This window comes from Kogia breviceps, chromosome 11, assembly GCF_026419965.1.
Source record: "Kogia breviceps isolate mKogBre1 chromosome 11, mKogBre1 haplotype 1, whole genome shotgun sequence".
In the NCBI taxonomy this organism is placed as follows: Eukaryota; Metazoa; Chordata; class Mammalia; order Artiodactyla; family Physeteridae; genus Kogia; species Kogia breviceps.
In genome coordinates, this window is record NC_081320.1 from 58,722,186 (window position 1) to 58,745,234 (window position 23,049).

The window sequence follows — 23,049 nt, forward strand, 5'->3', positions numbered from 1 at the left end:
GGAGCACAGGCTCTAGGCACGTGGGCTTCAGTAGTTGAGGTGCACAGGCTTCAGTAGTTGTGGCTCGCAGACTCTAGAGCGCAGGCTCAGTAGTTGCGGCACACGGGCTTAGTTGTTCTGCGGCATTGGGATCTTCCTGGACCAGGGCTCAACCCATTGTCCCCTCCATTGGCAGGCGGATTCTTAACCACTGCGCCACCAGGGAAGTCCCACTCCCATGTATTCTTAATGTAGGAATCAACAGGTAATATAGTAGAAAATAAAGTACAGGTGACAGATGGCAACTAAAATGCCTTCGGGCACAACATGCAACATACTTACTATTTTTTGAATAAAAAATCTAGACCCAGATAAGCAGAAATGCTTTGGGAGGAAAATAATAAATAACTTGAAACCAAAAACTGTCCCAGAAAATCCAAAATGTGTCACTGGAAGTACACATCATTAAAAACACAGGGAGAGACACCATTCAATCAAAGAATACAGTGAGGGTCCATTCAATACTCATTTATCCATCTAGAATTCAACTGCATATTCTTGGAAATTTTTTTTTTAACAAGAGAAATAAAAATGTAAGTAGTACAGGCAATTATGCTTCTGTTAAACTCAGTGAACATATGCCCTTGCTAATGGATATGATCAAACCTAAACTGTTCTACTGATGTTGACAAACCTGTGAAGAGAATGTATGATTTTATTTGAAGGGTATCCTTGACCATGGGTAAAGAACTCAGAAGCATTGCCCATGTCACCAGGCCATGAGTAGTGATGTCTTCTTTGCTGCCTATCAGATTTACAGATGACTAGTTCAACCAGTGGAACTCTCTACTAATATGTTGGTTCCACTATCTAATAATACATTAATCCTTTTCAAAGGAGGGGCTCATTTTGTGGTCAAGCTGGTAGAAGGCCAACTCTTTTTCCTGTTCCCTGAAGAACATTGCCAAATGGATTTCTCTCTTGAGTTCAATTACGTTAATCAAAAAGAGCACACATTTTGGAATCAGATTTAGGTAACTCACTTAACTCCCTTGAGCTTCAGTTTCTATGTCTAGAAAGTGAGAGAAATAATAATATCTATATTATATATATATGGTACTATATCCTGAGGGTACTATATCTACATTATAAGCCTGTGTGCATCTCACAATACATGCTGTAGAATACATGTTCAATTTTAGTTTGTGCCACTCTTTTTCTACTTGACTTCTTCTAGTCTGAGTGCTAACACTAACAATTTCTTTCCCTAATTTACTTAGCTTGGTTTTCTTATCTCTAGAGAATTTCTGCCTCAATAGATTACTATGAGGACACATATAGAAAAACAATGGGAGGACTTCCCTGGTGGCACAGTGGTTAAGAAACCACCTGCCAGTGCAGGGGACATGGGTTCGATCCCTGGTCTGGGAAGATCCCACACGCTGCAGAGCAACTAAGCCCATGTGCCACAACTACTGAGCCTGTGTGCCTAGAGACTGTGCTCTGCAACAAGAGAAAGCACTGCAATAAGCCCACACACTGCAACAAAGAGTAGCCCCCACTCACCACAACTAGAGAAAGCCCACGCACAACAACAAAGACCCAACGAAGGTAAAAATAAAATAAATAAATTTATTTTAAAAGAAAGAAAGAAAAACAATGGTAGAGATGTCAAATCCTTTAAACAAAAGTCTCCTGTATTCAGATGAGTTATTTGTTTCTTCTTTCTTTAGGTATGTGAACAATCATCTCACCTTGTTTATACACCTTGTTTTATGATCAAAACTGCTACAGATATAATCATCAGAGATTTATAGATGTGGCAGAGCTAACCAAGGAAATCTTTAAGAAACATTTGAGGACCTCAGCTTCACGCTTTAATTAGAGCGTGGTTAACAGATAGTACTGTTATACATTCTCTTGTGTAGAAACTGCCTCTAGGCTGAGCTGGAAGAGTTCCACAGTGTCCTGGACCTCTGAATACAAAACCCAGGAGTCTAGCTTGAAACTGGACTGTCATCCTCAACACTTTCCTGAACTCTCATATCAATACTGATTAAACATATCTTGAATTAGTCATTTCATCTCCGTCTCCAATGCCAATGCCCCAGGTCAGGTCCCCACTGGCTCTCAGCTGGATACCAGCAAAAGTCAGCCACCTGCTCACCTAATCTCCAGTCCTTCCTGATCAACCCAACTCCTTGCTGTCAACAGAGGGCTCTTTTTAAAAAATTAACTCCATCAGACAAGTACACGTCTGATGAAAACAATGACCCCTCCACCACCCCCAAAGGAAGCCAGAATTCCTTAACCTGCAAAACAGCCTCCTTTATATTCTAACCCAGGCTACCTTTCTAACCTCACCAATTCCACCCAACACCACCAACCCCTCCCACTCAATTGCTTAGTGAAACAACATAGCATTGTGTCTAAAGCTAATGCTAATCAATTCTCCACTTCTTCCTTTTAGTAATGGAATGCTCAAGTTTTCGCTGAGCACCAGGACACCCTAAGTGTGATCATGTGACTAGATTGTGACCAATGGTATGTAAAGGAAAGTGTTGTGTGCTTATTTTTGAGTTTTGTCATTAAAAGGAAGTTTCTTGCTCAAAAAAAAAGAAATAGTAGTTATGTTAAGAAGACTCTTCAAACCATAGCCAAGTAAAATCCAGAAACAAAACAGACACATTATCTGCTGAATAAGAGAAATAGAACATTCAAGAAATTTAAAGTAAGATCAGTCTGTCAGCAGAATTTCTTAAGAACTTCAAACTTCCTTTTCAGACCCAGGAAATTTTCTTTAAAAGAGAAACTTAGAAATGCATTGTTGGCAGGAATTAGAAAGAAGCAAAGAAGAAACTTTTTTTTTTTAAGTTAATACATGCCTAATCTAGAAACTATGTGGCTACTATGCCATTTTTAAGTGCCAAGCTCAAAGTAAAGAAGCTGAATTTACATCTCAGTATACTGTTCCCAGAATAATTGATCTTATTCCACTGTAGGCAAAAGTCTAACAAACATTTTGAACCTTTACCAGTTCCAGGTTATAACATACACTCAGTAGTAGTCCCTTCGTCATATAGGCAACTCCCTTTCTCAGAACTCAACCTTGAGCTACGAGCTAGGATCTAAGGTCTGGGGCCTGAGTTACTGGTTAGGGTTTCTATATTGACTTGATCCTCTACTTAGAGAGCCTGGGCCAGTATCATCACCAAGTTTCCTGACAGGAAATTGCTTTCTTCTCTTTCTTGAAATGAGATTTAGTAAAAGAGCAAGAACACCTCTGCCCTCTCCCTGTGAGAGTAGACTTTAATTAGCCACAGTCAAATCAAGAGCAGAAACCACAGAGTAATTTAAACAGGGGGAGCTCACTGTAAAGAATTATTGAGCAATGATAGGAGAGTAACTATAAAGATAGAATGAGAGCTCTAAAGGGTGCTGAAGAACTGAGGGAAAGAACTAAAAAAGAGGAACCTGGAGGAGATCAAACTTCAAAATTTGCTGAAGAAGGTATGGTTAAAGCCCACTTGATGCAGAGAAGTTGCCTAGGCCAGACATGGCCCAGAGTTGCCAGGAAAGCAGAAACAACCCTCTGGACACAGGTCAGCCAGAGCTCATTGGCAGGCTGTGTGTGCAGAGGGAAAGAGGTGCAGAGAGAGTCAGGGGGCAGATGAGTCAGATGGCCACTGCAGGTGTGAGGCCTGGGATGTTCAGAGTCCATGTCAGGACAGCCACAGTAAACAATTCTATGGGGCACAGATGAGATGAAGCTAATGGGTGGGTACACAGAGGGAGCTGGGTTGCCACTGTGGGCATTTCTGGGACCGGGACCTAGAGAAGCCTCCCTCTATAGGAACCTAGCGCACCTCTGCATATGGCTTGGAACAGAGCAGCTCTGACCCACTGAACAGGACAAAGATTGAGCATCTTGCTCACTAGACAGCCAGCCTGAGTCCCAGCATGCCCATGCAGAGCAGCAACCTGGGCTGGGGTGAAGGTTATGCTGTCTGGAGCTCCCAGCCACACTGCTGCTGTTTATCACAAGAGCTGAAAAAAACATACAGCAAAAGTTACACACTAAAAAAAAAAAAAAAAAAAAAAAAAAGTTACACACTACAGGACCTTAGCACTGAGCTGAGCAGGGAAAAAGAAAGCATGCTCTTGAGGCTACCAAGCCATCAGAACCAAGAAGGAAAACCTCTCTTTCTCCTTCAATGTCTCTCTCCAGCGTCCCCTACTGACAATATATTGGGCCAGATGCCAAAGGAAAAATATTTACAGGGCCCAGACCCATTTAAACAGGTTAGTCAATGAAGGGAGCTGACAAGCAATGAATTAATAATGAGCACTTTCTCCCTCTGGCTGAAGCCCTCCATACAATCAGACCTGCCCAGTTAATTGCTCTCTCTGCTTTCCCCTAGAATTTAACTTGTCCCCATGTGCCACCTGCTTCCATCAACTCCCCAATAACTCTGATCTTCTAACCTGCCCCTCTAGCCATTTACAGTTGGATATATCAGAAATCTCTCTACAGCCCCTGCTGAGGGTAGCTCATAATTGTGAGCCAGTGAAGCCCTCCAGTGGAAGATACAGTATTGCACAGCTCTTTAAAGCAATCTGATAACAGCAATCAAAAGTTGAATGAAAGATTAGGCAATTTTTAGAGTGATGGGATTGTTCTGTATGGCCCTGGCATGGTGTATATATATGACTCTATGCATTTTTCAAAACCCATAGAACTGTACCAAGTATGGACTTTAATGTATGCAAATTTTAAAAATTAACTAGGATGTTAGAGGATCACAGAATGCAATGCAGACTATGAGAATGAATCAACTGTATCACAAAAGCATGACAGAATTTTTGAAGGGTGGGGAAGGAGCTGACTTAAAGTAACTTTGGAAAACGGTATCTTGACTAGATACTATAAAGATAAAGATAAAAAGAACTGTATATAAATGCTCTAGTCTGTAAATTAGTTACTTTCAGTGTTACAGGTTAAGAATTCTGAAAGTACTTTACATCTATACTAGGGTTGAACAAATGATAAATAATAGATAATAGGAAACAGGTTCCTCAAAGTTGGAGGAAAAAGTTACAAATAAACAAGGGAGAAGCTAGACTAAACCCTGCAATACTAAGTTAGAGTTGGGGACATCAGTATAAATAACATGTTTAATTTATATACTTTGGATAGATAGTAGAGGAATAGATAATTATAATCTGTGTATACATGGGTATACGTGCATAAGTTTCCTAGCTTTGTCCACTGAGAAAGCCAGGAAGCAGTGTTCCCCCAATAGCAGTGAGCACACCTGTGCCCAGATCTTGGTTTCTAAAAACCATTTTCCAGGGCTTCCCTGGTGGCGCAGTGGTTGAGAATCCGCCTGCCGATGCAGGGTACACGGGTTCGTGCCCCGGTCCGGGAAGATCCCACATGCCGCGGAGCGGCTGGGCCCGTGAGCCATGGCCACTGAGCCTGCGCGTCCGGAGCCTGTGCTCCGCAACGGGAAAGGCCACAACAGTGAGAGGCCCGCGTACCGCAAATAAATAAATAAATAAAAACCATTTTCCAATAGAAGGAACCAGGGCTCCTTAGAGTCATGGCTAATTCTAGGGTGCAGGCAGGAAAGATATAACATGAGCCTGGAGAAAAATAAGTATAGTGCCAGAAAGAAAGGAAGTGCTCAGACAACAAAACGGACACTGGAACCAATCTGAAAGAGTTCCCGATGGCCAAAGATGGAAAAATCTCTACAAGCATGTTATTCTGAGATGTGGAGATGAATTTTTTAAGAAATATATCTTTAATAGTGGAAACTGGTTGCTCCTCAGGAGTAAGAAGCAGCAGAGGGGCAGGGACTGTTGTTTGTTGTCAAAGGCCTTAGAAAATGATTTGATGCTTTAAACCATGTCCATGTTGGCTTATATAGCTTTGAAAGAAAACTTTTAACTATATTGAAAAGAACAAACAAACAAAAAGAATGTGGGGTTAACAAGGGAAGATTTTGACAAGAGAGAGTTTTGTTTGGTTGGTTTGGTTTCTATGTTGTATTAAAATGGAAAACACTTAGCTAGTTTACATGTGGATAGAAAGTCAATAGAGGTAAAGAATAAAACTACAGGGAAGAGAAAGAAACAATTGATTAAGGTAAGTGTCTGAGGAGGGGAGGCAATCTTGAAGTTTGTTGGAAGGATTTACAGAGGACTGGGGATAGCACTAGTCAGCTCATTATTTCGAACCTATCCCAGGACAGAGATTGACACATGCAGAATCCCAGAAAACCTCTGTCCAGTTTCCCTCTTGCTTCCTGCTGAGCCTTGAGGTACACCCACCCTTGCCTGGTATGGGGCACTCTCTCATAAACCACAAAGGTGTACTCCCTGAAAACGTCATAGGCAAGTCTGTCACTTCCTTGTCAGGGTCTACACTAATTATCTACAGAGATTTGGCAACAACTTTGCAGATTTAAGCTGAAGACCTCTTTAAAAGAAAAGCAAGATATATGAATATACTTAATGCCACTGAACTGTACACTTAAAAATGGTTGCAATGGTAAATTTTATGTTATATAGGTTTTACCACAATAAAAAGTTTTTTTTTAAGCGAGATATAAAATTAGGGAGAGGGAATTCCCTGCTGGTCCAGTGGTTAGGACTCCACACGTTCACTGCCAAGGGCATGGGTTCAATCCCCGGTCGGGGAACTAAACTCCTGAAAGCTGTGAGGCACGTGGCCAAAAAATAAAATGAAATGAAACAAAACGAAATGAAATGAAATAAAGGAGAGTCATTCCTAAATCTACGACACTGTATTTATCAGATTATCTTTAGTGATGGGGTGAACCCCAAGGTTAAAGTGTGTAGAAAGGTGGAAGTCCAATTTTTCCTTCACTTGCAACTATGGAACTAGCTTTGGTTAGAAAGAAAGAACTCACTTCCCACATCACAGGGGCAATTTTGTCTTCCTAACAGTTGAAGAGTTTTCTTCTAGAACTATGACTCAACTCTTTGGGGGAGAGTTCCTTATCATGGTATGGTAGCTGAGGTATATCCACTAAGTAGAATGGTCATGACATATTTAATATATTAAAACCTTTTTTAAGAAATCCATTTCACATTTAAAAAATTTATTCTCAACTTCAGAAATAATTTTAAAAAGACTGCCAAAGACTACTTTTAATTATGGTAATGAGCAAGGAACTAATAGGGGGTATTCAGTTAAAATGGAAGAAAATGCTTCCACTCAGCCTTATTTCCACATTTCATTCCTCACTTAGCCCAAACCATCTTCTAATACAATACAATCAGTTTAATCATGACAAGGTGATCATTAGTATGTAGTCCTAGCAAAATGGGCCTGGTGAGTTTTTTGATTTGCACATTCTTTGTTTGGGAATACAGCCTTAAATAACCATATAGCAAATAAAATGACTAGGCAGGCCCACGCAGAGAAGGGAGTATTCTCAATAGCAAGTTGCCTTTATATGGGCATCTTTCTACATTCTAAAATTATGTCTCCATTATCTTGGTTAGAGTTCAACACTTTTAAATCTATAAGAAATATGTGATGCGTGAGTGCATGTGATGATTCACAGATTTGAAATAACACCTACTCTCCTTCGGTTCTGGCATAAAATGTGTCGGTGAAGCCTGCAATTAAGAAAGTTATATTAGCCTGTCTTGCCACAAGGATGGTGACACACATCCAGAGCATAAACACGTTAGCAAAAATGAGTTTAGAAAACAGTCTACTCCAGCAATGGCTGGTGTCTTGGTGCCTTTGCCATGTCATCTAAATTTTTCTCATTAATAAGAGCATTAATAATATTTACTAAATACTGTTATGTTGTTTCTTGTAGTCATCAGAACAGTCCTATGAGGTAGATACTATGATGGTTCCTATTTTACAGATGAAGAGAGGTTAAATAAGTTGCCCAAGATCATACTCTTAGCCAGTGGTAGAGCTTGGATTTGAACCCAGATCTCTCTGATTCAGATGTTCACTCTTTTGATCAGGACTAGTTACATAATTTGAAAAGCCCAGTACAAAATGAAAATGTGGGGAGCCCTGTTCAAAACTTATTAATAAGCATAGGGCCCTGTATGATTTCACATGTTATATACCCATGAGTTGGCAGTGCTCTTAATCATATCACTTCCCTCCACCATGTCCTTCACCCCCATGCCTCAACCAAATTCAGCAAATATTTTGTCCAACCCACAACTCCACTGTAAGAGGTCCTGCAGGTCCTGAATGGATTCCTAAGAGACACATGTCCAGTCTTGAGACAAACATTTATTTCTCTGTCAATCCTTTTATTTGCTGAGATTTCACATTATGCTCAACAGCAGAAAGTATCCCATAATTTTATGAGTTTTGAATATCAACCTTCTCTTTGGTTGGTCCCTAACACCTCCCTTAAAAAAAATTTTTTAAAATTTTACATCTTTATTGGAGTATAGTTGCTTTACAATGTTGTGTTAGTTTCTACTGTATAACAAAGTGAATCAGCTATATGCACACATATATCCCCATATCCCCTCCCTCCCACCCTCCCTATCCCACTCCTGTAGGTGGTCACAAAGCACTGAGCTGATCTCCCTGTGCTATGCGGCTGCTTCCCACTAGCTATCAATTTTACACTTGGTAGTGTATATATGTCAATGCTACTCTCTCACTTCATCCTATCTTCCCCTTCCCCTCACCCCCATGTCATCAATCAATTCTCTATGTCTGCATGTTTATTCCTGTCCTACCCCTAGGTTCATCAGAACCATATTTTTTAGATTCCATAGCATACGGTATTTGTTTTTCTCTTTCTGACTTACTTCACTCTGTATGACAGACTCTAGGTCCATCCACCTCACTACAGATAACTCAATTTTGTTTCTTTTTATGGCTAGGTAATATTCCATTGTATACATGTGCCACATCTTCTTGATCCATTCATCTGTTGATGGACATTTAGGCTGCTTTCATGTCCTGGCTATTGTAAATAGAGCTGCAATGAACATTGTGGTACATGTGTCTTTTTGAATTATGGTTTTCTTAGGGTATATGCCCAGTAGTGGGATTGCTGGATCATATGGTAGTTCTATTTGTAGTTTTTTAAGGAACCTCCATACTGTTCTCCATAGCTAACACCTCCTTTTTAATTAGTCTGCTTCCCTCTTTTAAAAAATAAATAACTTAGCCATTTCCATTGCAATTTTAAGCATATATCACAGTGTCATGTACTGCTCCTTCCCACTGTGATTATTTGCAGCTGCTTCACCCTAAGGATGGGAAAAGGCCTCAGATCCTCGTAATTGTAGGGTCTTGATTAATGAGCTCTTTGCCTCTCTGGATCTCCTTTTGAAGATCTTTCCAAACCTTTCACTTGGCACCTTCATTCAAGTGGAATGTCTGGAGCTTGGTGGATGGCATGTTTTAGTGTAAACCTTTTACCATCCAACACATATCTTGAGAACAAAGGAAATCTCTTTGCAGAGTTTATAGAGTAATTGGGACATGCAAGTTACATTTCTAGGGAAAGGAACAGGTTGTGTGTGGATATCTGTGGTGGAGGAGCGTTTGGAGCCTGAGGACTAGAAGACAGAGAAGGCATAATCTCTGCCCCTGGTGGGGCTTTCCACCTAACCTGATGCCTAGCCCCAGACTACCCCATCCTCACACAACTTTTTACTGTGATTTCTTTTTCTACAAGAATTTTTTAAAATTAATTAATTTATTTTTATTCATTTATTTTTGGCTGTGTTGGGTCTTCATTGCTGTGTGTGGGCTTTCTCTAGTTGCGATGAGAGGGGGCTACTCTTTGTTGCAGTGCGCGGGCTTCTCATTGCGGTGGTTTCTCTTGTTGCGGAGCATGGGCTCTAGGCACGCAGACGTCAGTAGTGTGGCATGCGGGCTTCAGTAGTTGTGGTTCGCGAGCTCCAGAGCACAGGCTCAGTGGTTGTGGTGCACAGGCTTAGTTCCGCCGCGGCATGTGGGATCTTCTCAGACCAGGGCTTGAACCCGTGTCCGCTGCATTGGCAGGCGGATTCTTAACCACTGCACCACCAGGGAAGTCCCTCTACAAGAAATTTTGACTATTCCTATCTTTCTTTCTTCCTAATACGCGGTAAGAAGGGAGGAATCACAGGCAGCCTCCACCTGAGACTTCATACTTTAGGACTTGAATATGGGCTCCTGAAATTGGTGCCTCCGTACCTCTCATGGATAAAGCTGAATGAGATTATAGATAACTTATAAATTCTGCATGGAAAGAATAAAGCACAAGAAAATATCTAGAAGAGTAGTTCTCAATTGTATCAGAACCACTATCCCCTTTTTATAATGAAATATCCCTTCATTGTCCTGAAAGGGAATTCATAGATGATATAACCTACCAACACACAGGAAAAAAAAAAAAAAACTTTTAAAAATTAACATAATGCTCCAAGTGTGATATAAAAGAGAAATAAAAAATTAGAGTTAGGGTTATGTTCAGATAATTATAAATAGGTTTTTCACCCACATCAATGCCTTAAAGGACATTTGATAGTTGGGCAGGACAATTTCTATGTTCTATGGAACTGTTCCAAACATCTGTCAATCCTGGCCCTCAGCCACCAAATACCAGTTAGCATGTCTTCAATCACTGTAATAACTAAAAATGCACCCACATTTCCTATAACACATCCTAAAAGGTGGTACTGCCCCTGTTGAAAACCACTGGTCTAAGTAGGAGTGCCTCTGTACTGGATTCCATTGGATTCTCCCTTGGTTAGGTTCTAAGTAATAGAACAAGATATACTTGCCATACTCCCAGGCTAAGCGATCCAGGGCTTAACAAGCCTGAACTCAACAAGCATGCATTTTCTATTTGTACACAACTATTTTTAGGACAGCAGTTTTAAAATAGTACACACACACACATGCCACATTCACCAAGGTCTCTGACCACGAAGAGTGATGATGCTTTGGTTAGGGAGTGGCCATGCTATGTATAGACTGATGGTTATGTAGAGTGAAGTAGAAAGAGCATTTATTTTGTGCCATATTTAGAACTTAGGGAGGTGGAATTGGTGGGTGTGTCGATGTAATACGTTGGTTGGCCTTGTACCTTGTTTCTTGGTCCTCTCTGACACTTACCTTGGATTAAAGAAGACTCTGCATTGTAAACAAAGGCTGTCTCTCTGCCTGCTGAATACAAAATTGAAGCCAAACAGGGACCCAAAGGGAATAAGAGTCCCTTCACCCTCATGCCCCTTGACATACACCCCTAATTAGGATCAATCCAAATATCATTCACCAGACACTTAGAAAGATACTGAGATATGGCCAAAAAGAAAAAGGGGAAAAAAAATTGAATGTCTGTGGAACCTTCTGTGAGTCACCCTCTAGCATTTACCAGAGTTTAGTGTTTTGCTGCCAGAACAAGCTAATATTTGAATGGAAGAAAAATTCTAAACAACCTAAGGGAAAACTTAAACAGCAAAATCCCTCTTCACCATGACCCATGATATAACATTTGCCCCTCTCAGATTATGCTCATCCAAGAGAATGTTTAACCACAAGCATGGTTTCTGGGCGGTATAGTTCTTACATGGGCTATTAAGAAGAAAGTGAGTTTGAATCAAACCATGGGAGAGAAAAATGTGTGTTCCAACTAAGGAAACCAGTCATTCATGCATGCATACATTCGTTTCCTTTCCCAGCTTAATTTCACTTACAATACGTTTCATGTACCCTTAGCTCTCTTGCCCCTTCTGACACTCTGAGAAGCTCACTTGACTAAACAATGATCCTTGTTACAGGCAATGCTCCCTGTAGTCCATGCTTATACCTGTGCAGCTAAATGTGCCTGGTGAAGAACCAAACCATGCAGAGATCCCACTTTAAATTTATGATCATAAACCTTGAGTTGGCCCTTAATCCTGCCAGCAATCATACTATATTTCCTGAATCCTTTTATTATCCCTCTCTCTCAGGTGGTATTTCATACCTTTACCTCTGTCCTCAAACCTCAAGCACCTACTCACCACCCATTTTCATTCTCTGTTGATGACCTTGCTTCCTATTTCACTGAGGAAATAGAATGAGTCAGAAGAGAGCTCCCACAAACACCCACCACCTGCATCAGTGCCCAAGTCCTGGGCTTCTTTACTATGGCTGGTCTTCCGCTTATATCTCTGGTTCCTCCTCAGTCTTCTTTGTTGGGTTCTCTTCAAGTCTCTGACCTCCAAAACTTGGAGTATTCCAAAACTCAGTCCTTGGACCTCTTCTCTTTATTTTCTTCACTTGCTTATTTCATGATTTCATCTAGTCTTATGGTCTTAAATATGATCCAATATATGTTGTGTCCAGCCTGCATTTCTCCCCTGAACTCCAGACTCACATATCCAACTGCCTCCTTAAATCTCCACTTGGATGACTAATAGACATCTCAATTTAGCAAGTCCAAAACTGAACTCCTGACCTCCTCTTGCTACCTCCCTACTGCCAAACCCTGTGCCTCTTCCACTTTTCCCCAGTTGCTCAAACCAAAACCTGAAAGTCATCCGTAATGCTCTTCTTCCTCTCATTCCCCACATCTTACTTGTCAGCTTAACCATCAACATATGTCCAGAATCTGACCACTTCTCATCACTTCCACTATCACTACCACTGTCTCTCACCTAAATTACTGCAGGAGCCTCCCAACTAGCCCATCTTCCACCTTTGACACGATTCAGGCTCTTCTCAACACACAAGTCAGAGTGATGCTGCTAAAACATAAATCAGAGAGGGTCACCCTTCTGCTCAAAAACCTTCCAATGACATTTTTAGTAAAAGCTCAACTCCTAAAATTCCTATAAAGCCCTTCATTCTCTGCCCCGGCCCACTGCTTCTCCAGCTTCATCCCTTGCTTCCTTCTCCCTTGCCTGTTCCATTCTAGTAGGACTCTCTCTACGCTTTGTCGTTCCTTAAAACTTACAGGCACCTCAAGACCCTTGTACTTGCTGATCCTGGATGTTCTTCTCCAAGACACGACTCACTCACTCACCTCCTTCCCTCAGATGTCACCTTCTCATTGAGCCCTTCGCTGTTTTTTTTTCTTTTAACATTTATTTATTTATTTTGGTTGCACTAGGTCTTTGTTGCGACACGCAGGATCTTCATTGCAGCTTACGGACTTCTTAGTTGCGGCATGCGTGCGGGATCTAGTTCCCTGACCAAGGATCAAACCTCGGTCCTGCATTGGGAGCACAGAGACTTACCCACTGGACCACCAGGGAAGCCCCAAGCCCTTCTCTGTTTACGTGTCTGTGATGGCTCACTTTATGTGTCAACTTGACTCAGCCATGGGGTGCCCAGACATTTGGTCAAACATTATGCTGGCTTTCAGACTAGGACTGGAACCACACTACTGGCTTTGCTAGGTCTCCGGCTTGCCAACTGCAGATCCTGGGACTTCTCAGCCCCCCTATGGGCCCCCTCCTCAGCCTCCATAATCACATGAGCCAATTCCTTATAGTAAATCATATATATATATATATGTAATGATAGATAGATAGATAGATATTGAATAGATAGATAGATAATATACCTCATGGGACTGTTATGGGGATTAAATTACTGAATATTTATGCTGTGCTTGGAAGAATGCCTAGTATAGTATTATAGTAAGTACTATATTAAGTAAACTAAATTATATGTATATATACACATATCCGCCAAAAGTACAGAGTATATAGTGGTAGCACCAAAGATGGGAAGGGTCAATTTCCCCTTAGACACAAGGAAACCTTCACAGAGAAGGTAATATTTAATGTGAATCTTGGAGACTGAAGAACTGTTTACTAGACCAACAAGAAGGGCATTCCAGGCCAAGGACACAGAGCAAATGTTTAAATCAGGAGGCTCAGAGATAAGAATAACTCTGTCCTCCCACCTTCCAGGAAGTGATGATCTGGAGTTGTCTCAATAAATCCAGCCTGTTTTTCCTACTTTACTCTTTAATTTCTTTATTATGTAAGCAAAGGTGTTGCTAACATTGAATATTAAATTATAGTTATTTCACTGTGTAGGAGAGAAAGTTTTAGAGATTGTTACACTCTTGGGAAATGTTTATCCCAATCTGATGCACTGGGTGAAAAGAATCTGCTAGTTCTAAGTCACATTAATATTCTTGAAAGAATCTTCAAGTTTCTTATAGTTGATTGGTATTTACAATATCTTATCTACTGATATGATCACTGATAACCGTTTTACTTTAAAATGTTACATTAGAATTCATTTGTTTAATGAATTTCAATTTTTCCATATGCTTTATTCATTTATTTTATTAGTTAACTAAAAGTATGTTTTATTTATTGTTACATTGTCAGAAATACTAGCTAATAGTATTTTTTAAAAAATAAAACAAACCAAATGTCCATTAAAATATTTTCTAATATTTTTTCTATATTAAGAAACGTTATACAAGGACAACATTACTTCACACACCTTTGACTAACTCCTTTTAACTGAATGATCTAGAAATCAGTGGAGAAGGACATTAAAGGGAAGTGGTCAAGGGGTCATCCAGGGAAGGCAGCAGGAGCTGGGCAGGATTCATTGAAGCACCACAATTAGATCTGGCCAGTTTTCAGGATCTGACCCAGAAACACTCCTGGCAGTGTCCTGGGTACAGGCCCCAAGAGGTTGACTCACGCACAAGAGATAGAGGTAGACATCCAAATGCCAGTTTATACATTTGCAGTGAGAAATTAAACTCTCACATGGACCAGAATGTTCTCATTGGATAATTAGAATGCTCTCATTTTCTCCTTGAAGTCAAGGCAAAGAGAGACAATTCATACTCAGAAGGTACTTTACTAATTTGTCATGAGAAATCTCTGCATAGGGACAGAAACCTAAGTGACAGTATGATCTGTATATTTTCTCCCTAGGGATAGCCTAAGTGGGAAGTCAAATCATAATCAAAATGTTGCTCAGTAATAAGAATAAAGACAGGTAAACATATGGAATTAGACTAAAAGACTGTGGCAGACAGAACAGGATGTAGACATCTTTGGGCCCCCCCCAAAGATGTTTACATCCTAATACTCAGAACCTGTGAATATGTTACCTTACACAGCAAAATGATTTTGCAGGTGTGATTACATGAAGGATCTTGTGATGGGAGGAGTATCCTTGATTATTGAGGTAGGCCCAGTATAATTGCAAGCACCCTTATGAGAGAGAGAAAAGAAGGTCAAAGGCAGTAGGAAGAGATGTGACTATGGAAACGAGAGATTGGGGTGATGCCAGGAGGGGGCTATGAACCAAAGAATACAGGCAGCTTCAAGAAGCTTACAAAGGCAAGGAAATGGATTTCCCCTTGAAGTCTCCAAGAAGGAATGCAGCACTGCTGTCACTTTGATTTTAGCTTAGTGAGACTCATTTTAGATTCCTGACCTGCAGAATTATAATTGAATAAGTATGTATTATTTTAAGCCATTAGGTTGTGGTAATTCATTCAGCAAAAGGAAAATAATACTGACTCTGAGGCATCTGTTTTAGTTAAGATTAGATTCAGCTGTGAGTAGTAGAAATCCCCAAATATCAATATAAGTAGCTTGAACAAAGTATGCTTGAACAAGTTATGATCTCTCATAAAAATAAAGTCCAGATTAAACAGTCCAAGACTGATATAGCAGATCCACCATGACCAGTTTCCCAGGCTCCCTCTACCTTGTTGCTCTGCTATACTCAACACAAGGTTTCAACTTCATGGTTCAAGGTAGCTGCTTAACCTCCAGCCATCACATACACATTCTAACCAGGAGGAAGAAGGAAAAGGTAAAGGAAAGTATGCTCTTTTCTTATGGAAACTTACTGAAAGTTGCACACACCACGTCAGCTTGCATCCCATAGACAAACAATTGGTCATATAGCCACACCTAGTTTCAAAGGAAGCTGGAAGTATGGTCCTTATTCTGGGTGACTTTGTGCTCATTGAAAAATAAAGGGTCCTATTCCTAAGGAAAAAGAAGAACAGAAATAATGACAACTTACAATACCTACTACAGCATCAATCTCAGTTGAGATTATATTACAAAAAGAATCAAAGTCCTCAATAATCCATCCCTACATCCACCTCTAATCAGAACCAGAAACATGCAAGCTAAGATTTCCTTTCCTAATCTGAGTTTGGATGGGTACTGACAGTTTTGCCTGTGTATTTTTTTAAAATCTAGAGATTGAAGGCTAATCAATCCTTTATTGACTGATATCTTTAGATATATTAAAATATCTTCAATTAGGTTATTGACGTTTTATTGAGAGCTGGCCCAAGTGTGTCTCTTTCAGGTAATTATATGTTTTTCTGCCATGATCCTACAGTTTATTCTCAGAAGGCAGTTTTATTTCCTCCTTTACAAGTCCTTAGAAGATACTTCTGCATGGCCCCAAAGGATGATAGCAAATTATAAAGGGGAAACATCTGGCATCGGGTTAAAGCCTGGTGCCGACAGACAAGTTTCACTATTTCATGGCTGCTAATCATGGTCAGCCATTCCAATCTTAGAATTGTCTAAAATTTCTTCCAATACGGAACAAAAATGTGACCATGTAGATAGTTAAGTCCAATAAAACTGCTTGAAAGATAACTATGCAGTTTGCCTCTGAAATTCTTTTTAGCTAGAGTCAGGGCTGGTCTAATAAGTAGGTGAAGTGAATACTGATGCTCATGGAATTACAACATGGCAGGCATAATTAATATCTCCATTTTGCTGATGAAGAAACTGAGGCCTAGAGAAGTTAAACAATTTGCCCAAGTCTAAGGTTATTCAATGTCACAGTGAAGACTCAGACTTCTTAACCAGAGTCTGACTCCAAATTATTACACTATTGATATGATTCAAGAAATTTGGGGAATATCTCTGCTGCAAAGTATTTCCCCATTAGTTTTTAAGGTGCCTGAAATTTCAAATATTCTTTTGGTCTTGAAAGCAAATATAATGGCAAAAGTAAAGCTAACCCTTTAGAGAATCCAGGGGAAAACATCATCATGTTCTTTCTATCTCCATGACTAATACCTTATTTCAGGCCACCATCATCTCTCACCTGGATTACCACAATAGCCATCCCACTGGCCTACATTTTCCCAAGATGGCCCCTTCCAATCTGTTCTCCACATTATAGCCAGAATGATCTTACCCAAATGTACATCTGATCATGTCATTCCACTACTTAAACCCTTTCAGGGACTCTTCATTGTCGTCAGCATGGTCTACACCAGTGGCTCTCAACCTATTGGGAAAAATTTTATATAACACATAATTTTCATCAAATTTACTATCCCCCCTTACTATCCTGAAAGGAAACTCATAGAGAAAGTAACCTATCTATATACACCATTTTAAAATAATTTTAATCTAACACTCTAACTTTAATAGAAAGAGGAAATAAAAATAATTAACATAAGCGACATTAGTTCAACTTTTAAATGCTTGGTCATGATTACATTAGAAGCAAGAAATCCTATAAATTGCGGGGGAGTGGAGACAGTACTGCCCTCCTCCTATCCCCCACCCCTGCTGGTTTAAACTCTTTAATGTGATTTGTAAAGTATTTGCATTCTGGACTCTCCTCACTCTCCAGCCAATACTGTCACTGGTCAGTTTGCCTTGGCCTTTAATCCTCATAAACTACCTGAATATCCAATACACACAATGGTCTATGTAGCTTACTGGTCTGTAGAAGCCACTTTCTCTAACTGGAACTCTTCCTCATCCTCTCTCCAGCTTTATCTGGCTAATTCCTTCTCATTCAGGTCTCTGCCTAGAAATAATTTCCTCCATAAAGCCTCCTCTTGATACTCAATGAGACATGGCATCCTCCACAGCATCCCCACATTTCCTCTATTATAGCACATGTCAGTCCCATAGCATTGCAATGATTTCTTTACTTCTCTAGTCACTCCCTGAACAACAAGTTTCTTGAGGGCACACACTGTGTTGTGGTCGCTGTTACAGCTTGTTAGACTTGTTAGAGGAAAAGGAAGTTGGAGAGCGTCGAAGACTAAATTAGCTGAACTGTCATGTTTATACTGAAGGACACTTTTGAGAAAGAAATAATGAGGTTGGGAGTATTATGGTCAGCTATTATTTTGGAAATGTATAAAAATGAAAAATACAAAACACATTTTGAGAAAAAAATATAAGAAACCTGACAAACATCACCTCAGCCAGGTTGTTAAGGTCAACATCAACAGTGATGTCATGTTGATAGTATGTATCCTTGTTACATTGTGATAAAAATGGCACTTTACCTCTGCAGTATTCCTACCCAAAACCATAACCCCAGTCTAATCAAAAGAAAAATATAAGACAAATCCCAATGGAGAGGCATTCCACATTCTACAAAATACCTAATGAATACTCCTCAAAATTATTAAGGTCATCAAAAACAAGGAAAGTCTAAGAAACTGTCATAGTCAAGAAGAGCCTAAAGGACATAATGATTAATGTAATCTGATATCCTAGATCTGATTCTGAAACAGAAAAAGGATATTAGGTAAAACCTAAGGAAATATGAATAATATACATACATTCATTAATAATAATGTATAAATATTGATTCATTCATAGTAACAAATGATACCATGCTAATGTAAGATGTTAATAATAGAGGAAACTGGGTACAGAGCATATGGGAACTCTTGGTACAATCTTTGCAATTTTTCTGTAAATCTAAAACTGTTCTAAAATTAAAAGTTTATTTTTTTAATGGGCAAAATATTTTTTTTTTTTTTTTTTTTTTGTGGTATGCGGGCCTCTCACTGCTGTGGCCTCTCCCGTTGCGGAGCACAGGCTCCGGACGCGCAGGCCTAGCGGCCATGGCTCACGGGCTCAGTCGCTCCGCGGCATGTGGGATCCTCCCGGACCAGGGCATGAACCCGTGACCCCTGCATCGGCAGGCGGATTCTCAACCACTGCGCCACCAGGGAAGCCCTGGGCAAAATATTTAAATAGACACCATACACCCCCAAAATGGTGTATAAATGCAATATGAAAAAATTCAACATGTTTAGTCATAAGAAAAATTCTCATAATGCAACATCACTACAAACACATTAGAATGGTTAAAATGCAAAAGATTGGCAAAATCAAGTGTTCTTGTGGATACAGAGCAACTGAAATTCTCCAACATTGATTATGGGAATGCAAAAATGATAGTTAATCTTTAAAAAAGTGTGGTGACTTTTTGTAAAGTTAAACATACACTTTTCACTAGATCCAGCAATTCCACTCCTAGGTATTTACTCAAGAATAATAAAATACATGTTCACACCTACATACATAAGATGTAAAATGATATCATCAACCACAAAAAAACTACACAACAAAAAAGCATAATCACTTGGAAATTCATGAAAACTTTTTGAAATAACCATAGGTTTATATTCTCAGGTTATGCATGCTAAAATATTTAAGGGTAAAATGTTATGTCTGCATCTTATTCTCAAATGATTCAGCAAAAGAAAAAAGGAAGAGAGGAAGGAAGGAAGGAAAGGAGAGAGAGAAGTGAAATGACAAAATATTAAAAATTGGTGAATCAAGAAAAAGAGTATATGAGTCCTGTTATTCTTGTAACTTTTCTATAGATTTGATATTTTTCAGAATAAAAAGTTGTGGGGAAAAGCAAACTCAGTAATAGCATTGGTAAGATGATAGGAATTTCTCTAGGGGTCAATTTTTATTTTTTACTTTGCTCACTGGCCAAAGGCTAGCTAAAGTATTTATGTAGCCTGAGCACTTAAAATGTGACTGTCTTTGCAGAATAGTCTGTGAACCATGAACTGTTTATTAAACTGTGAACTGTTTATTAAAATTTGCTCAGATGGTTCAACTAAATTTAGGGTTATATGCTTAACACCAGTACAACCCAGCTGTAAAATAAAAAGTTCCATCCTACAACTTCTTCTGTACTCCAGATAATGCGCAACTTATTTGTCCAGTTGTTTTGGAATCATGTAGACATCTTTATTCAGGATTGATTTTTTAAAAAGAAAGCAAAATAGGCACTAAAGATAAGCCAACTAATTTTTAATTTAAAAGGATAATCCCCTTGGGAACCTATTGTTTATTTCAATAATGCTACTGTTGTTCAAACATTCTAGGAATCCCACTTTGGTTCTTCAGAGCCTACTTACAAACCTGCTAATGAAATCAGTGTGGTTATTTTAAATATATCCTCATTATATTTTGGACAAAATGGCATCAGAACATGTAATCACTCAAGTTATTTACCTTTCTTTAACTCAAATGACTAATAGTATTTTGGAAGTATCAAGTCTACCTTAACAAATCAAAAATTGCCATCATAAATGCTATTCAAAAAAACTTTCCATGTCTCTAAAATAAAAAACAAAATAAGGGCTCCAAAACTACATGGTAGGCCAGGAGTTGGTAAACATTTTCTGTAAAGGTTCAGATAGTAAACATTTTAGGCTTTGTGGGTCATATGGTCTCTGTCACAACAAATCAACTCTGCTGTTATAGTGTGAAAGCAGCAAAAGACACTACTAAAATGAATGAACTTACCTGTATTACAATAAAGTTTATTTGCAAAAACAGTTGGTGGAACACATTTGGCCCACCGGCCCTAGTTTGTTGATCTTGGTTTTAGATAATGACAGAATAACTGAAATAACTATATTGCCTTCTAAATTGACAGCAATTACTGGGATATATGGTTTTTGGCTTAACATTTTTTTTTCACCTACTGTTTTATAGTCACTAGTAAGGTATTTTAAAACCTTGTTTAAAAGCAATATTTTTATTTACCATCACATCAAAAAGAATAAAATACACAGGAATAAATCTAACAAAGGACATAAAAGGCATGTACTCAGAAAACTATAAGACACTGATGAAAGAAACTGAAGACAACACAAACAGATGGAAAGATATACTATGCTCATGGACTGTAAGAATTAATATTGTTAAAATGACCATACTATCCAAGGCAATCTACAGATTCAATGCAATTCCTATCAAAATACTAATGGCATTTTTCACAGAACTAGAACAAATAATTCTAAAATTTGTATGGAACCACAAAAGATCCCAAATAGTCAAAACAATCTTGAGAAGGAAGAACAGAGCTGGAGGGATTACACTCTCTGACTTCAGAGTATACTACAAAGCTACAGTCATCAGAACAGTGTGGTATTGGCACAAAAACAGACACATAGATCAGTGGAACAGAATAGAGAACCCAGAAATAAACCAACACACTTATAGTCAATTAATCTATGACAAAGGAGGCAAGAATATACAATGGGGAAAAGACAGCCTCTTCAACAACAAATGGTGCTGGTAAAACTGGATAGCTACATGGAAAAGAATCAAACTGGACTACTCTCTCACACCATGCACAAAAATAAATTTAAAATAGATTAAAGAAAAAAATAGATTAAAGAGTTAAATATAAGACCTTAAACCATAAAATTCCTATAAGAAAACATAGGCAGAACACACTTTAACATAAATCATAGCAATATTTTTTTTCAGATCTGTTTCCTAAGGCAAAGGAAACAAAAGCAAAAATAAACAAATAGGACCTAAATAAATTTTAAAGGTTTGGCACAGCAAAGGAAACCACCAACAAAATGAAAAGACAACCTACTGAATGGGAGAAAATATTTGCAAATGATATGACCAATAAGGAGTTAATATCCAAAATATATAAATATAAATAGTTCATGCAATTCAATGTAAAAAAAACCCAAACAACCTTATTTAAAAGTGGGCAAAAGATCTGAATAGACATTTTTCCAAAGAAGACATGCAAATGGCCAACAAGCACATGAAAAGACACTCAACATTGTTAATCATCAGATAAATGCAAATTAAAAATCACAATGAGATATCATCTCACTCCTGTGAGAAAGGCTATCATCAGAAAGACCACAAATAACAAATATTGGCAAGGATGTGGAGAAAAGGGAATCCTTGTACACTGTTGGTGGGAATGTAAATTGGTGCAGCCACTATGGAAAACAGTATGGACATTCCTCAAAACATTAAAAATAGAACTATCATACAATCCAGCAATACCACTCCTGGGTATTTACCTGAGGAAAACAAAAATACTAATTTAAAAAGATATATGCACCCTTATGTTCATTGAAGCGTTATTTACAATAGCCAAAACATGGAAGCAACGTCAACAGGTGCCCATCAATAGGTGAAGTGATAAAGATCTGTGTGTGTGCGTATGTGTGTGTGTTTGTGTGTGTGTGTACAATGGAATATTACTCAGCCACAAAAAAGAATTAAATCTTGCCATTTTTGACATCATGGAGGGAGCCAGAGGGTTATTATGCTAAGTGAAATAAGTCAGACAGAGAAAGACAAATACCATATGACTTCACTTATGTGTGGAATCTCAAAAAACAAAACAAATAAACAAACATAACAAAACATAAACAGAGTTACAGATACAGAGAACAAACAGGTGTTTGCCAAAGGGGAGGGTCAGGAAAGAAATATGTGAGGGAGATTATCAGGTACAAACTTCCAGTTGCAAAATAAATGAGTCATGGGTATGAAATGTACAGTGTGGGGAATGCAGTCAATAACTATGTAATATCTTTGTACAGTAACATATTGTAACTAGACATTGTGGTGATGAGTTTGAAATGTAGAAATATCTAATCATTCTGTTGCATAACAGGAACTAATATAGTGTTATAGGTCAATCATATTTCAAAAATTAACAAACAAACTCAAAAAAGGAGATCAGATTTATGGTTAGCAGAGGTGGAGGGTGGGGAAGGCGGAATTGGATGAAGGAAGGAAGGCAGTCAAAAGGTACAAAATTCAAATTATAAGACAAATAAGTACTAGGGATGTAATATACAATGATAATTAACACTGCTGCCTCCTACATATGAAAATTGTTAAAAACTAAATCCTAAGAGTTCTCATCATGAGAAAAAAATTTTTTTCTATTTTTAAAATTTTGTACCTATATGAGATGATGGATGTTCACTAAACTTAACTGTGATAATAACTTCATGATGTTTTATATGTAAATCAAATCATTCT

The 23,049-nt window shown here is 38.7% G+C and overlaps 1 long non-coding RNA gene across 1 annotated transcript in view; it reads right to left on the reverse strand.

The window, feature by feature from the left end:
- Positions 1-15,827: 15,827 nt before the first annotated feature.
- LOC136792154 (uncharacterized) overlaps positions 15,828-23,049 on the reverse strand; it is a 41,638-nt gene continuing 34,416 nt past the window's right edge. Inside the window, exons 3-4 of the long non-coding RNA XR_010835538.1 lie at positions 17,150-17,242; positions 15,828-15,969 (exon numbers count right to left, since the gene is read on the reverse strand). This is a non-coding gene — a long non-coding RNA (uncharacterized lncRNA). The remainder of the gene's footprint in view (positions 15,970-17,149; positions 17,243-23,049) is intronic.